Raw genomic sequence first — 16,476 nt, 5'->3', positions numbered from 1 at the left:
GGGTTTTGGGGGAATCTGTGCAGGACTGTCTTGGTCTGGCAACCAAAAACGCACTTTTTGATGTCATTGTTAATTGTGCACATTACCTGTGCAGCGCAGCCTACGAGCGCTTTGATGGGCATAGCCTGTTGCTTTCGCTCTCTCCCTCTCTCTCTCTCCCTCTCTCTCTCTCACACGCTTCCGGTAGAATTGTCCGTAAGGCCCATACAAGGAAATTCCGCCCCCACTAACGTCAAAGGGGACGCATGATCGCAAAAAACTTGCCGAAACTTATGACTAACCGGAAGTAGTATTTTTGACAAAGAAATACTCCCATCAAACGTCCACCTTAACTTTTGAAACTTTGTCTATGTTTAGTATGGGATTCCATGTCTTTAACAGTGTAAAAAGATCAGTATGCATGAAACAGCATTTCACCCCCCCTTTAAGAGGTGGTCTCGGTACGTTTTCAAACGAACTCTGGAGCAGTGTGTTTGTGGTGAGAACGTGATCCGACCTCGTACAGAACCAACTGCAAAAGTACTGATCATTATTGGGCTGAACCAGCTGCCGTATTTAGCTGCGCTGACATTGTGTGCATGACATTATTACCTGATAGATCGTTGGAAATATTTTCGGGAAGATGAGCTTGTCAGTTAAGAATAATTAAAGCATGCCTCCGCTTGAAGTGACGAGCGATGTGCGCTCGCCATCTGCAGTGCATTAGAATGTTGTTTTCACGTCGCATCCGCGCTTCATTATAAAAAATGTATTGTTTGCATACTGTGGTAAATACACACAGTGTAGTAGATTATGGCCAGGGACAAAACCAGCCCGCAGTCGTCTCTCTATAGTGTTATAGTTTGCTGGCTTTGCATCTTCTGTTGGAATTTTCCCACACGTAAATTCTGACCAATCGAAAAACAGTTTAGGAAATACGCCATGGCCAATGAGTGATGTGGATGTTGTCACGTGCCTGCGTTTTGGTTAGTTTCAACTGGTTCGGACCAAAGCAATCAGTGTGGTGTGAAAAGGAACCAAAAAAGCTGAAAAATGCAACAATATATAATTGTTTGCCCTTGGTTCAGAACAAATGAATCGAACTAGAGATGTGAAAGCACCCTTAAACTTTGACTGGAGACCAAAGTTTGGGTTGAAGATGAACCACGCTCAGTGTTCTCTCACCATTCCTGATTTCTAACACACACTCGCAGCGTTCGGCTGGTCATTGTTTTTAAATGTGCTTTATAACATATATGCAGATAATGTATATTTTAACATTATGCATTTAAAAAGTTTTAAATATAGTACTTTATTTTTTATTTCGGTTTCGATAGATTAATTAATTAATAAACATGGAAGCTCAAATGTGTGACCTTCTGGTTTTACTATATTTGATGCACCATTAAAACATTTTATTCTACATTTAAACGTTAGAGTTTTTGGTGTTCTTGATACATAGTGTCACTATCCACGATGCACATTATTGCATTTTGGTTTTTGGTATTTTTGACATGATATATTGTTACATTAGTAAATTCTTTTTTTGGTGAACTCTCATGAAAATAAAGTATGTTGAAAATAGAGTATACTATGATTCTTGAAAAGCGGCGTTGAGGCAGAGAAATCACTCACTGGCATTGTAGCTCTCAGCACATTGTTCAGAATGACTCCCATGAGCCAGTTTGGCACGAGAAGCAAGACTTTGGGCTCCACTGAGGATCAGAGCGTGTGGTTCTCCGTCTACACACAGACACACACACAGGCACAATACAATTATGAATACATAAGTCTTGGTTTTGGCTTACTCTGAAACAGTGTGCAGTCCCAGAATTATCCTTGCCTTTGGATCTACATCTTTTCTGGAGGCTTTGACACGAGGAAAGCGCTTACAAGACTAAATGAAACTCTGAGGCATTTGTCTCATTAGTGAGAGGATAACAGTGGTCTTCAAGAGTTTTTAGTTTCTAATGACATGCAACATGTTGAGTTGTACACGATAGATAGATAGATAGATAGATAGATAGATAGATAGATAGATAGATAGATAGATAGATAGATAGATAGATAGATAGATAGATAGATAGATAGATAGATGGATGGATGGATGGATGGATGGATGGATGGATGGATGGATGGATGGATGGATGGATGGATGGATGGATGGATGGATGGATGGATGGATGGATGGATGGATATTTTTTGTCAGGCACTTTCAGAAGCCCCTGACTGTGAAGGATGTGACTGGACTGGCGTGACATGCAGCGTTTGTGTTTCGCTTCATGGTGAAAACTTCTATAGTAAGAGGCAAACCTGTCAGAGGAGAATGACAAAGAGCTTCCAGCTGCGAGCTCTTCTTCCGCACGGTTACAAAGAGACGGAATGAATGAGAACTTCACCGCTAGTCATGCAAAGGAATAGAGCTCACGGGTTGGTGGTTGTGTGGGGATTAGATTGACTCAGAAAGCATGAATGGTGTGGACTGGACACAGTAATGTGGAGGCGTGGCGGACGTCACGTTTAGGTGTATATCTTCTACACACAGGCAGTGCGTTCACACACTCCTGCAGGAAGGCTGTCTGCTGATTGGATAGCAGCATTCTGGCGGCTCTTGGCCAACATAAGCAGTGTTACCACAGTCAGATAAACAGATGAACATACATGTGTCTGAGAGAAGAGTGGGAGCCGGCAGTGATAGCATCCCAGTCGAACGCGTCAAGTCTTGGCTGCTCTTCAGAGATAAATCTTAATTCCTGTAGGAATGTTGCTTTTTATGTTTGGATAAAAACATGGCCACGGTACATCCGGACGCATTGCTCTTTACTGCTCCAGTTACGCTTTCACTGTTCCCCTGTTACGCCCAGTCTGAGCTGCTCTGTTTTGTGGCCTCTGCTGCCTTTGTTTTCGGGCTCTGATATTGTTCTTGGAAAAAGTGAAACCCTGCTGACTCACTTTCGGGAAACTGTGAGAGTGCGTGTGTTTTGTGTGTGTGCATGTTATGTCACCGGCTAGAGTTGTTGTTTCACTGTTGATAGCAGACTCATCATCAGCTGTGTTCAGGAGAGACCCTCTGTGAGTCTGTGTGTGTGTTTGTGTGTGTGTGTGTGTGTGTGTGTGTGTGTGTGTGTGTGTGTGTGTGTGTGTGTGTGTGTGTGTGTGTGTGTGTGTGTGTGTGTGTGTGTGTGTGTGTGTGTGTGTGTGAAAAGTTTTTTTTGTTTTTTGTTAAACAGGCTATTTTAGGTTAGGATCTAAGTCTGTGATATGCAATGTTTAGGTGACTTTACTCGTAAAAATAACAACAAAATGATACAAGTTACTATAAATATATTGACATGCATGCACATTTTTGCATAGTCTCTTGAAGCACTGATGACTTTTTAAATGATGAATGATTGTGTTAGGCTTACTAAAGCCAAAGTAAAGTACAAATTAAATGTAAATCCACTTACTGTCATTTTACTAGCTCATTTAAGAGTGGTATTGTGTAAAGCCAAAAAAACAAAACAAGAAAAAAACAAAAACATTATCGTTACATAGATTTTTAAAAATCATTTATTGTTGTGAATTTATGTAGCTGATGTGGAGTGAACTATCTTCAAGTCATTGATTAGCATTCATATATTCTGTCATGATAATCTCACCTCATTCGTCACATGTTCTCGGGGGCGGGGTTTATGTACATTTCAGGGTTAGTGATGTCACCAACCCGGGAGGAAGTTTGTGTAGTTCCTACCAGCTGTTTGTTGTAGTCCTTAAAAAACGATTTCTTTAAAATAAAATATCCCCCTTTGCTTTGAACTTTGAGTGTCGTAACTTTGCAGATATTGTTTATGGTCAAACTGAAACACTACACTGTAAAAAATGATTTTAAAAAAAGTTATCTGGTTGCCTTAAAATTTAGAGTTCATTGAAATAAAAAATTTGAGTTAATACAATTAAAAAAATTGAGATTTGACAACCTTTATTAAAATATTATTAAAACATTTTGTAAGTATATTTGGTTATTGTGTCTGTTTTATTTGTGATGGTGCAAATAATTACTTTTTAAAGTTAAACCAACATTTTTTTTACAGTGTACAGCACTGTAAAAAAATATTGTTGGCTTAACTTAAAAAACTAAGTAACCTGGTTGTCTTAAAATTTTGAGTTGATACAATGAAGAAAATTGGTTGAATAAGTAGAAAATCTAAATATTATTTAATCTGTATGTATAAATCATGAAAATTGCTCAATTTTGCATGTTTCACTGCGTCATCAAAAATAAAACACACCAAATTACCCAATATGCATACAAAATCTTTTAATAATATTTGAATAAAGGTTGTCAATTCTCGGTATTACAGTATAAATTATTTTTACATTTATTCATTTATCAGACATTTTATCCAAAGCAACTTACAAATGAGGAATACGAAAAGTGATCTAAAGTACTAAAAAGTATAAGATTATATTTTCGTTACGACTAATACACTAATATATATATATATATATATATATATATATATATATATATATATATATATATATATATATATATATATATATATATATATATATATATATATATATATATATTACAATAACTGTAAATGAGATGTTTCAGAACATAAATGAGAGTAAGTGAGCCATACTCACAAGCTACGGTTTTCACACGTTGTGCTTACTGTTACATCTCGTGGGCGATGTGTGTCCTAATGAAACCTACGCCACTGTTCCCAGATGTTCCCATAGGGAGGTTTTGTTTGAGTTCTGGGAATAATATTGTCCCAGAATTACTGCTAAATAAACCCACACACTGACTCCTCAGCAGATTCTCACACATTTCTGAATGCGTTTCCAGCACTAGCCAGACGGCACTAGGGAAAGCCCTCGACTGTCAGCACCACAGACGGCTCGTGTTGTTGTGAGAGACAGAAAGAGGGAGAGAGAATTTAGAAGGAGAGTTGGCAGGACAGGCATCCCTAAACAAAAGGGGGGTGGAGAGGAGCGTGTGGTTGTGCAAGTTTAATTCAAAGCAGGTTTGCGCGGCCGATGTTGCAACCGGCCGTATGCGGCCTCTGGTTCTGTCTCCGGCCTCTCTCTCTCTGTTTCTCTTTCTCTCTGGCGAGCGGTCGAGCAGCTGGCGGCCCAAGGAGAAAGACGTGTGAGTGCTGAAGTTTGGGCCATGTCTCAGGGGGATTTCAGTTGTTTATTCCCAGAGACTGAGGGTGTGATTATATGCCATAGAAACACATTCATTATTAAAGCAAAAGGGATTTATAAAGACTAGAAGCCACCACTGTTATTTTCACAAACCAGAACTCATCTTGAACGGAGATGCTTGTTTGGCTATCACTAAATTTAAAGCTCTGTATTTTCTACTGCACAAGAGGAGTGATAAACGAGCATTATTCGAATGACTCTGTACGCAATTGGATAGTCTTTCAACCAATCAAACCACAAGTGGCATGATCAACGGGCAACGACTCATCACTTCTCTATCTGTCATCGTGTTAAAGGGGTGATGAATTGAGAAATCAACTTTCCCTTGAGCTTTTAATATAAAACGTCATGGTAATATAAGATTATCCTGTAAGTTTTAGAGCTGAAAACTTCCCTTTTAGTCAAAGAAAAGCTTTTATAGACACCAGGCCCAGAAAACGATCGTGTTCGCATCTTGACGTTATCGACTGACGAAACACTGCCTCTTCAGAATAATAAGCACGTGTAGTTCAGTAGCCCCGCCCACCGACTCATGGGATCACGCTAGCCAGCAGCAATAAACATGCCGAAGAATATAGCAAGATATTACGCTATTCCCGTTTGTGGAAGAACACAGTCGCTGCATAAGCTTTCTTTCGGATCCTAATATTAGGAATGTTCCAGCTCACGTGGGGAAGCATGGTGTTCACTTATTTCGCCACAGGATCGTTTGTAAACAAGTCTCACAATGCTATTCCTTCTATATTTTATCGGACAGGAGGAATGGTGCAACACACTTACGTGAGTAAAACATGTTTTTTATATGTAATAGTATTGCATTGTTCTAGATCGTTTTGCTTATGTGTACGTGTCTAACAGAAACATACCGTTAGCACGCTGGACTCAGACACGTATGGGCCAGGGCTCGCAAAGCCCAACGTCCCGGGTTGTGTTTTCCAGACGGGCTACCAAAACGGAGGCCCGTCTGCAAGCCGATGACTCTTGTAATATTCCTTTCTTGTTCTGCTATTTTGTCTCTCTTGACTTGACATGTGTCGAGCTGTCGAGCTTATATCGAACGATCATTCCGGTTGCTGCTTTCAAAACACCTCCTCCCTCATGAGCTGAACTGACAGGGGCATAGTTAGGACAGGAGCTGAAGCTCGTTAAATATGCAAATCTTCTCATATCCTAGCCGTGGGTGTTTACTTCTAAGTCTCCAGCGCGGCACGCCCATCAAAACCCAGCGTTCAGAAGACAGCCTCAAAACCAGAGTAGAAAATAGCCTATTACTTATTAGTTATGATGTTTTTTAATGTAAAAAACACACTAACGTCATTAGTTGACCTATAAAAAATAAAAAAGCCAGTTCATGACACCTTTAAACCTGCCAATAGCGCGCCAGGTGAATAAGCCAGTCTGTGATTGGTTCCCGCAAAAGTGTAATAGTTCAGGTTTCCAGACTGAGCTGCCAATGAAACAACTCGCTTTTGTTCGAATCTACTGATTTTCCCTCCTTTTCCAATAAATCTCTTGTTTCATCTCCTCTCATGTTTCTGTCTTCCCGGTCCTCTCGTCCTTTCATAACTAAGAGTGTGTGAGTGTAAGTGTGGGAGAATGCAACCGAAAGTCCCCTCGGGCTAAAGGGGGGTGCGGGGTCCCATCTGTCCCGCACAGATGGCTGATGTGTTGGGTTAACAGAGCAGTTCAACCTGCCTGTCTCTGGGTCGTCTGTCATGTCTGATCTGAACTGGGTCTGGTCTGGAATCTGAGGGTCTAATCTGATCTATGAAGGCCTGATCAGTGTAAGAGGTCTGGAAGAAGTGTGATAGTGTCATTGTAATCATTTGAAACCAGTTGGGAAGTGTACAGGTTTTGCATAATCCCATTACCTCACTACCTGTTTATTTGATCGCTCTGTTTGCTTGCTTCCACTGAACAAGTTATATCAAGTCGATAACCATAAACACTGTTTGACTGAAGGGCAAATAAAATTTCACGGCCTGTCAGGAGCTTCCTCGATGCGTGATTTGTGTGCAATGCTGTTGACATTGGGTCCTGGCCAGAACAACAGAGAAAGACTGATATTTGGACTGCAAGCAAAAACTGATAAACAGATAAGGGTTGGGGGATATAAAGGCCTCTCTTGCCCCCCAAAACAATGACCTACCTCAGCCCATTGCTCTATATATGCTCCCCTCGGCCCCTCAGCGGGCGGATTACAGTAATAAGCACCTTACAGTTTGATGAGGCGTTGAGGAGGGCTCCTGTGGTCACCATTAACTTCTACAGTGAGCATATGACCTAGTTCAGTCACAACAGACTCTGTTATCACAGAGCAGTGGATTTAACACTGGGGGTTCAGGGGGTCTGAAGAAAATGTAACATTTTATATCATTTTATATATGCTTTTCAATATCTTATAATATTATAATCTAAATAATAATAATACATAACATAATTATACAAATATAAAATAATTATAATATATAATAATATTTTACTTAAATATATGCTGTCACGGTTAAAGGTGCACTATGCAGTATTTTGGCAGTAAAATATCCAAAAACCACTAGGCCTGTGTTATATATTTTGTTCAGTTGAGTTCTTACAATATCCCAAATGTTTCCAACTATTTGTAAATTGTGAGAAAATTGCTATTTTAACCAAGGACCGGGACGTCTGAGGGAGTCGCCTGTCAATGGCGTCATATCTGCGTTACCCTCGGTTTCCGGTTTTATTCTGCAGAAGCGCTTTACTCTGAGCAGTGTGAACAAGTGTCACAGCAGCCGCTGAGCGAACGCACAGAGTAACGTCATAACATCATTTTAAACACACTTAAATGTATTTAATCTGATAAACAGAGCTGCGTTACCTCATACTCATGACCGGAAAAGCAGAAATGGCGCCGGCGACTGTGTCCCGCTGCTCGCGAGGCGTGTGTTTGTGTAACAATCGCTCCAGCGGCCGTGCTCAGCTCCTCAACACTCAGTCCTGCTCTGCTTCATACTACAGTAACGTTAATAATCACATTCATTAACATGATTTCTGCCATGGGTCCTATCCCGATTCTTTTCCACCGGCTGGAGGTGTAGACTTCATGTCCCAAGATTCTGCGCTCAAACTTGGCGTCATCAAACTATGCCTTTGTTTTGAATAGGGGCCCTCTAGCAGACGGAAAAATTACATAGTGCAGATTTAATGCATTAAAGGGTTAGTTCACCCAACAGTGAAAATACCTGTCACCCTCATGTCGTTCGACACCTTTAAGACCGCCGTTCATCTTTGGAACACAAATGAAGATATTTTTGTTGAAATCCGATTGCTCAGAAAGGCCTTAATTAACACCAATGCAATTTCCTCTCTCACATAGACTCATAAAGGCACTAAAGACGTCGTTACAAAGCCCATCTCACTACAGCGGCTCTACAATCATTTTATGAAGCGACAAGAAAAGTGTTTGTGCGCATTTTCAGTTTCAGATCGCCAAAATCACGTGATTTCAGCAGTTTGGCACGTGATCCGAATCATGAATCAATATGCTGATTCATAACAGTTCGAAGATTTGTTTTGAAATAGGCCATCACTATACATGTCGTTATTTCGTTTTTTTTTTCACACAAAAAATATTCTCATCGCTTCATAAAATGATTGTAGAGCCACTGAAGAGAGATGACGTTTGTAACGACGTCTTTAGTGCCTTTTATTCAGGCACTTTTACATTTTAGCATTCAGAAATGATGAATTCTCCAAGCAGGGTCGAAACATAAACATGACGTTCATTAATAATTTGCATCTAGAGACAGCTGAAATGGACAATTATGAGCCGCCTCAAGAACTGCCTGCTCTGGCCGCCGTACCTCTGAGCGCACGTCAGGGCCTGAAACATTTCTCCTCCACAGGCTGGATTAATGGATATTATGCCAGGGAGCATTTAGTCTACTATTTATTTAAAAAAAATGCGGGTCAGGAAGTGGTTACAAGGAAGGTAACGTTACAATATCTTCTTTTTTACGGTCCGAGTTGCGGGTGGGTTAGCTGAAAACGTCAGCAGGGTGCGGGTTGTTTATACATTGACCCTCGCATGTTCACGTGAGTGACAATCACACAGTGTGAATGATCAAAGACGCGATCAGAGAGCATCGCAGATGAGTCGCTGATGTCAGTGAGATATTTGGAATTTTAAATATCTGGACCTGTCAGCGATTCAAAATGTTGCAGTGTGAAATGAGTTCTGACTGAAAATTACATGACCGACAGCCAATGAGAGAGCGAGATACAGGGCAGTGGTAAGATTAGGGAGGAGTTATAGACCAGAATATCAGTATTTTAATATATTTACAATTATATTAAACAGAAAAGCACAAACATTTGCTTGACCAGCCGCAACAGCAGCACATTGCAAAAATATTTCTCTCTTTTCTCCCTAAACATTTCCTCCTTTTTTTTCTTTTTCTCCTTTTCGCTGCAAATTTAGCACACAGATAATTTGGATCGCAAACTACCTGCAGTTTATTTATTTTTTTAATATCAAATCCAGTCTCGCGCGAGAACTCCAGTCTGACGCACACGTGATCTCGCGGTGTTTTACTAGTCACAACGCACGTGTGCTGTGTTTTGGTTTGGAAGTCACGCAGTGTGAAACCTCCTGTCGCCGATCCATCGGTCAGTGTGAACACAGCAGACACCGAATGCTAGCTAACCCAGAGAGTTATGCAGTGGGAAAAGAACAGTGATACGACGAGTTTGAAAACCGGGCAGCGTGAACTCGGCATTATGTTTGAAGTCGAGAGTTTATCGCAGTAACACTGAGCATCTACAGCACCTGTAAGCCTGGTAAGAGAAACTTTCAATTCTAACTCTTTAACTGCTTCTCTTTTTGTGAAAATGCCATTTAAAGCTGTTAAACTGTTTAAAACGCGAGCTCTGTCGTATTCTGCGATTGTTTCTGAAGAGCGCAATATTGATGATACAGAAAGCGCGTGACGTGAGAGCTGTTATATTGATGCACAAACAAACCGCGTGTGTGGATACCCTGACCCACATTTCAGTACATTCGCGTTGCTTCCACACACACACTCTCGGGAAGGATACTGTTCGCGTGTGTTGTTGTGTTTAGTAATCGAAGGTTTATGCAGTCAGGGGCGTAACGTTAGCCATCTTTTCAGAAGTGAGGGGGACAGAAATGTCGTAACACCATTTTTTTGGGGGGACCGATATAATTTATCGCATCTCTTGCTTTTAATTTGGTAAGATATAAAATACACTGCTGAACAATAACCACTAATATCTATAATATTATTCTCCTATTTTTTCAATGCCAATTTCATGATTGGTTTATATATTACAGACACTTGTGCATTAAGTCTCCATAGATTTTATGCAATGTAAAAACATTCTGATGTAAACCAGCTGTTCTCTGTGAATATATAGTAAAATGCAATTTATTCCTGTGATCAAAGCTGAATTTATCATCATTACTCCAGTCTTCAATGTTACATGATCCTTCACTTATCATTCTCATGAGGATCTGATGATCAACGCACATTTATGATTATTATCAGTTATGCTGCTACTGGTGATGCTTAAATTTTGTGGAAACCATCTAAACATTTGTGGTAAAATGAAAAAAGAGAGAAATTAATACTTTTATTGATCAGACATGCATTTAATTGATCAAAAGTGATATTTTTAATATTACAAAAGATAATAATTTATTTAATAAATGCAAATAAATGCTGTCCATTGAACTTTCTATTCATCAAAGAATCCTGAAAAATAAAATGTATCATGGTTTACACAACATTTTAAAGCAGCACAACTGTTTTCAACACAGATAATAATCATAAATGTTTCTTGATTATAAAATCCTCATATGAGAGTGATTATTGAAGGATCATGTGACACTGAAGACTGGAGTAATGATAAATTCAGCTTTGATCACATTGGAAAAAAGCTGTTTTAACTTGTAATAATATTTCACAATATTACTTTTTTTAACTATTTTTGATTAAATAAATGCAGCCTTGGTGAGCAGAAGAAACTAAACATTAAAAAGCTGCATTATTCATATGATAGGCTACTTTATTGTCAATAAATAGGCTACATTGAGATGGCTTGAAAAACACACATAAAGCATATATTGTCGCACTCGTCTGATTGTCGTCGTCACGTTTCATCGATTGTTTTTCTTCAGCTGCAGCTCCAGCGTGACAGGGTATTACTTCTACGAATCCGCTTTTGGAATTTGGACTTTCTGTGGGAGCGCCCTCCTCATATTTAGATGCGAATAAAATGACAGCAGGTCATGCATAGATACATTTTTGTCTCTGATTTTAAATCTTAATGTATTCACATTGGTTTCTATGTAAATACACTTGCCCGTGAACTCAAAAAGCGCTCTATCAACCGAGATTAGAGAAGGCTGTCTTTAGCGTCCCTGTTAATTTGGCCGTCGCCGCGCAGGGTAACGTCGGTTCGAATCCCGCTCGGAGCGGGTCGACTAGAATCTGTGAGACCAAGTAAAAGTGCGGGGGACGAAAATACATTTTATTAAAAGTGAGGGGGACACGCCCCCCCCCCCCCCCCCCCGTCCCCCCGCGTAATCTACGCCCATGTATGCAGTTAAAAGTGTTTATTGACGTCTCCGTGTGGACCTGCATCGCGTCTAAAATGAAATCTCGTTCTTGCTCTTCACACACACAATACTGTGAATTCTGTAACCTTTTTTTTTCTGTAATTTTTCTACTTCACGGCTGCTTAGGTGTGTATACATTTATTATATAATATAATTATGAACTCCTTATTTGGTTATATTGTGTCCTTTTGGAGTCTCCAATTATACAAGCTTGCTGGATATAGCAAATTATGACAAAATCAATGACATAAATGGCGTATGCCATGCTTTATTATTCGCGAAATCACAACAGGAGGTATTAAATCATGATTAATTTATTTAAAAATTAATTTATATATATATCACACACAGACACAAACATAATTCTATATATATATATATATATATATAGCCTATATACACACATACATAGTCTACACACACACACACACACACACACACACACACACACACACACACACACACACACACGCACACACACGTCTGGTTCATTATCTTTGTGGGGACTCTCCATAGACGTAATGGTTTTAAGTCTGCGCACTGACGCGCACTGACGTCAGTATTAAGCACAGGATCGTTTACTGGGCCTGGTGTCTATAAAAGTTTTTCTTTGACTAAAAGGGAAGTTTTCAGCTCTGAAATGTACAGGATAATCTTATATTACCATGACCTTTTATATATCAAAGCTCAAGGGATTTCTCTTTTCATCACCCCTTTAATATGCTATTATTGAGTATTTTGGTTTAGTGCAATAATTATTGAATACTTTAATTACTTCATTTAGTAAAAAACATGGTTTTATATCACATACAGTAAATGCTTTTCCTTCCTTTTTGATTTTTCCCAGTACGAATAGGTCTGGGAAATATATGAAAACACACTGCTTTGTATTTTATGGTGATCATATTCAGAGAGAGCTTGGCATCCAAAAGTTTGACCGTCATAGAGATCCAACACGATATGATTCAACATCTCTCATGACTTTGTGCTTATTTAATAACCAGGACTGCCTCATGACATAAGTTAATCGTAGAGACAATGCTTTAATGAAACACTGCCCAGATTATTCCCTGAATTGCAGTTGTTGCATTACAGGAAACTTGAGTGGATATTCAGTAAGTCATGCAGGTTCAAGTTCAGCTTTTTGTCCTGATGCCATTCTCCCTTCAATTTCCTGCAGGGCAATGCGCTGTCAATGGTTAACAGCCGCCGCACTGTTTGAACTATTGAGTTTTGGTTTGAGGGAAGCGGTCAGTCAGCCGTTTCTGTCTTTAATGGGCTCTGCAGTATACTGCTCTCAGCCGGCCAGGTAGTGGTACGTTTTAGCCAGACCTTTACTGAATAAACGAATACCTTCTGGGAAGTACTGATGTAAGTTAATGATTCCTGAGATGTTTAGACAGAGGTTGGCACCGTGCGAGGATCCCTGCCGTCAACCTGTCTGTCTATGGAAAATAGATTTCAAGGTATCTCTGGCAGGGCGTGACAAACAGAAAGAGATCTCTTGATTATGCCGTTTCTTCTGAAATCTCTTTCCTTCCCACGTACCTCATCTTGGTCGTAATTCAACAAGTGCTGAAGGAATCGCCTGACTGGCTCCAAACATTGGCCTCGGTGGCTCGGGTTTCACATCAGAGTCAGACAGAGTCATGTGATCATTCCAGAACAATCTGTCTGTGTGGTAAAACTTTACTGTGATTTACTGTCCCAGACAAACACAGTACTGTGTGTGTGTGTGTGTGAGGTGAAAGCATCAGCAACCTCTGCTGGGTTTGCAATCAAAACTCCAGGAAATGTATCGGTGTATTATGGATTGTTTGGCAACGAACTGGGTATTTTGATATGCAATGTCTTGTCAAAATGTTTTGGAAACTCAAAACTCAATAGAAATGATTTCGATAAATGGTTTAGGCTTTTTAATTCCATAAACAATGTTTTCTCACTGGATTGTCTTGTGTTGCTTGTGCTCTGATCCTTTAATGACATACTGACATTGACTGACTGGTGTTCATTTTCCCGTCCCACGAGTCTAACTATTGATATTAGCAAACTTTAGCTGTTCAGTCTGGCTCTGTGTGCTGTAAACAGACATTTAGAAAATGTCCTCAGCAAATTCCAGAGTTGTTAGCCGCCGGGTGACCTGCCAGTAGCAGTATTTCCTATTGAAACACTATATATTTAAGACTTATTGTAGGGAATTAGTTAGGCCTATATTTTAGTATTATTTATATACTATTATAATATGTATAACCATTTTTACCTTTTATTTTTATATTTTCTGTTTTCATCTTATTTTTTTTCAGTTTTAGTTGTAGTCATCTTAGTACTTATGCTTTTCACATCTAATATTTATATTTTATTTGAGCTTTATTTAATTTAATGAAAACGGCATTTTTATTTTATTTTAGTTAACAGTAGCAGAACTGTTCATGATAACATTTTAATCCACCTTATTATCTAATAATGTATTCACTGAAAACAATTATATGAGCAATAAGTTATGACAACAACATATGTTTTTGCATTGCTTTAACTCAAGAGTAAAGCAACTTTTTTTCAGTGTAATGATTTTTTTGATTGTACTATGTAAAATGTAGTGTATTTTCATAAAGTGGCAAAAACATTATAAAACATGATTATGCCTATGAATGCCAACATTGTCGCTATATGATAAATTAAAATAAGCTGATAACATCACTGTTTTCTCCAGTACGACTGTACAGCCAGATCTAATTTTGTCGCAATATTATCCTGTTTGACACTGTGAAGCTGCTTTGACACAATCGTGATTGTAAAAGCGCTATATAAATAAAGTTGATTGATTGATTGATTGATTGAACATGTCTATTAAATGCTTGATTTGGATGTATGAATTATTTTGAATTACCACTCTAAAAATGCAAGCATGTGTGTATCATATTTTATTTTGTTTATTTTATATTTTATTCAGTGTTTTTTTTCTTTTCTCTACCTCAGTGTGACTTGAGTTTGTGTGAATCTTTGGCATCTTAACCAGAACAAGAGGTTTTTTGAACTTTTTATCTTTACATTACCATCAACACGCACACACGTTTGTTTTTGTGACATATGGGGACAGGACATTCTATAGGTGTAATGGAGTTTATACTGTACAAACCGTATTTTCTATCCCCTTACACTGCCCCTGCCCCTAAACCTACCCATCACACACACACACACACACACACACACACACACACACACACACACACACACACACACACACTGCCCCTGCCACTAAACCTACCCATCACACACACACACACACACACACACACACACACACACACACACACACACACACACACACTGCCCCTAAACCTACCCATCACACACACACACACACACACACACACACACACACACACACTGCCCCTGCCCCTAAACCTACCCATCACACACACACACACACACACACACACACACACACACACACACACACACACACACACACACACACACGCACACTGCCCCTGCCCCTAAACCTACCCATCACACACACACACACACACACACACACTGCCCCTGCCCCTAAACCTACCCATCACACACACACACACACACACACACACACACACACACACACACACACTGCCCCTGCCCCTAAACCTACCCATCACAGGAAACATTCTGCATTTTTACTTTCTGAAAAAAACTCATCCTGTATGATATATAAGCATTTTGAGAAGTGGGGACATGTCCAATGTCCTCATATTTCACCCTCTCCTTGTAATACCTGTGTCATACCCATGTCAGTATACACATTTGTGTCCTCATATGTCACAAACACACACACACACGTGTCACACACACACACCTACCTCTCAAGCTGATGCTTGTTCCAACTTTAATTTGAGGCAAATTCCCATGATACTGTTGTATAGTGTGTTGATGCACGCATTATATTCTTGATCCTCCCTTGAGGCGCGTAACTGACTCTAGTGGGCAGAACCTTTTGGCCGTTATCCCGTCTAAAGCTGAACGCGTCACAAACACGGAGTGTTTGAGTCGGAACGTCAGGACTTATTGGTTTGTTTGCACGTGTTGGGATTCGTTTCACAGAACTTTTTTCCGCAGGTGCTGATATTCATGTGAATGAAAGCTGGTTTTTCACAAGCATGTGTTTGTTTAGCATGGAAATAAACAGGACGTTGTGCTTATTTTAGAGGAAACGGAGTAAGTCTGAAAAATAATGACTCATCATCATAAATGTGAAGGCCAACAAATGCAGTGGTGTGGATGGGATTTTTTGGTTTGTGTGTAGGCACCATGGGGTTGAAATGTGCATCACTCTGCAAACTGTCTATGCAAATAGTCTACTCATATATTAAAAATGATGTACAACGTTTGGTCTTTAGCGAGCAGAGAGAGTTCTATGGACTTCAAATGAGCGGCTAATGATTTATCCATATGGCAACAGATGCTAAGCAAGAGCATTAACAAGTTATACCACAACTATGAGAACAGAAGTTTATCTCATCATGGACAAATGGCTCTTAATGCTGTTCTATTGTTCTTTTAGAATTTAGCATTGCAATACTATTATATATATATATTTTTTTTTTTTTAAATTAGTTTTTCTTTTTGTATGTTCTTTTTGTATATTTACATAAAAATGTTAGTTCAACTTTTAAGAATTTAGTACGGTCATATCGATTAAT

General features: G+C 39.3%; 1 protein-coding gene across 6 annotated transcripts in view; it reads left to right on the top strand.

The window, feature by feature from the left end:
- Positions 1 to 16,476, top strand: part of nhsa (Nance-Horan syndrome a (congenital cataracts and dental anomalies)) — a 149,317-nt gene that overhangs the window by 25,804 nt on the left and 107,037 nt on the right. Inside the window, exon 1 of one of the 6 annotated variants that reach the window (XM_067445565.1) lies at positions 9,778 to 9,996. The exons of the other annotated variants lie outside the window; for them this stretch is intronic. The gene's annotated coding sequence lies outside the window, so the exon portion shown is untranslated. Of the gene's footprint in view, positions 1 to 9,777; positions 9,997 to 16,476 lie in introns of those variants that run through there. 6 annotated transcript variants of the gene reach the window in all.

Source organism: Pseudorasbora parva, chromosome 6 (assembly GCF_024679245.1).
Source record: "Pseudorasbora parva isolate DD20220531a chromosome 6, ASM2467924v1, whole genome shotgun sequence".
Classification (NCBI taxonomy): Eukaryota; Metazoa; Chordata; class Actinopteri; order Cypriniformes; family Gobionidae; genus Pseudorasbora; species Pseudorasbora parva.
This window is presented reverse-complemented; position numbering and strand designations above follow the sequence as displayed.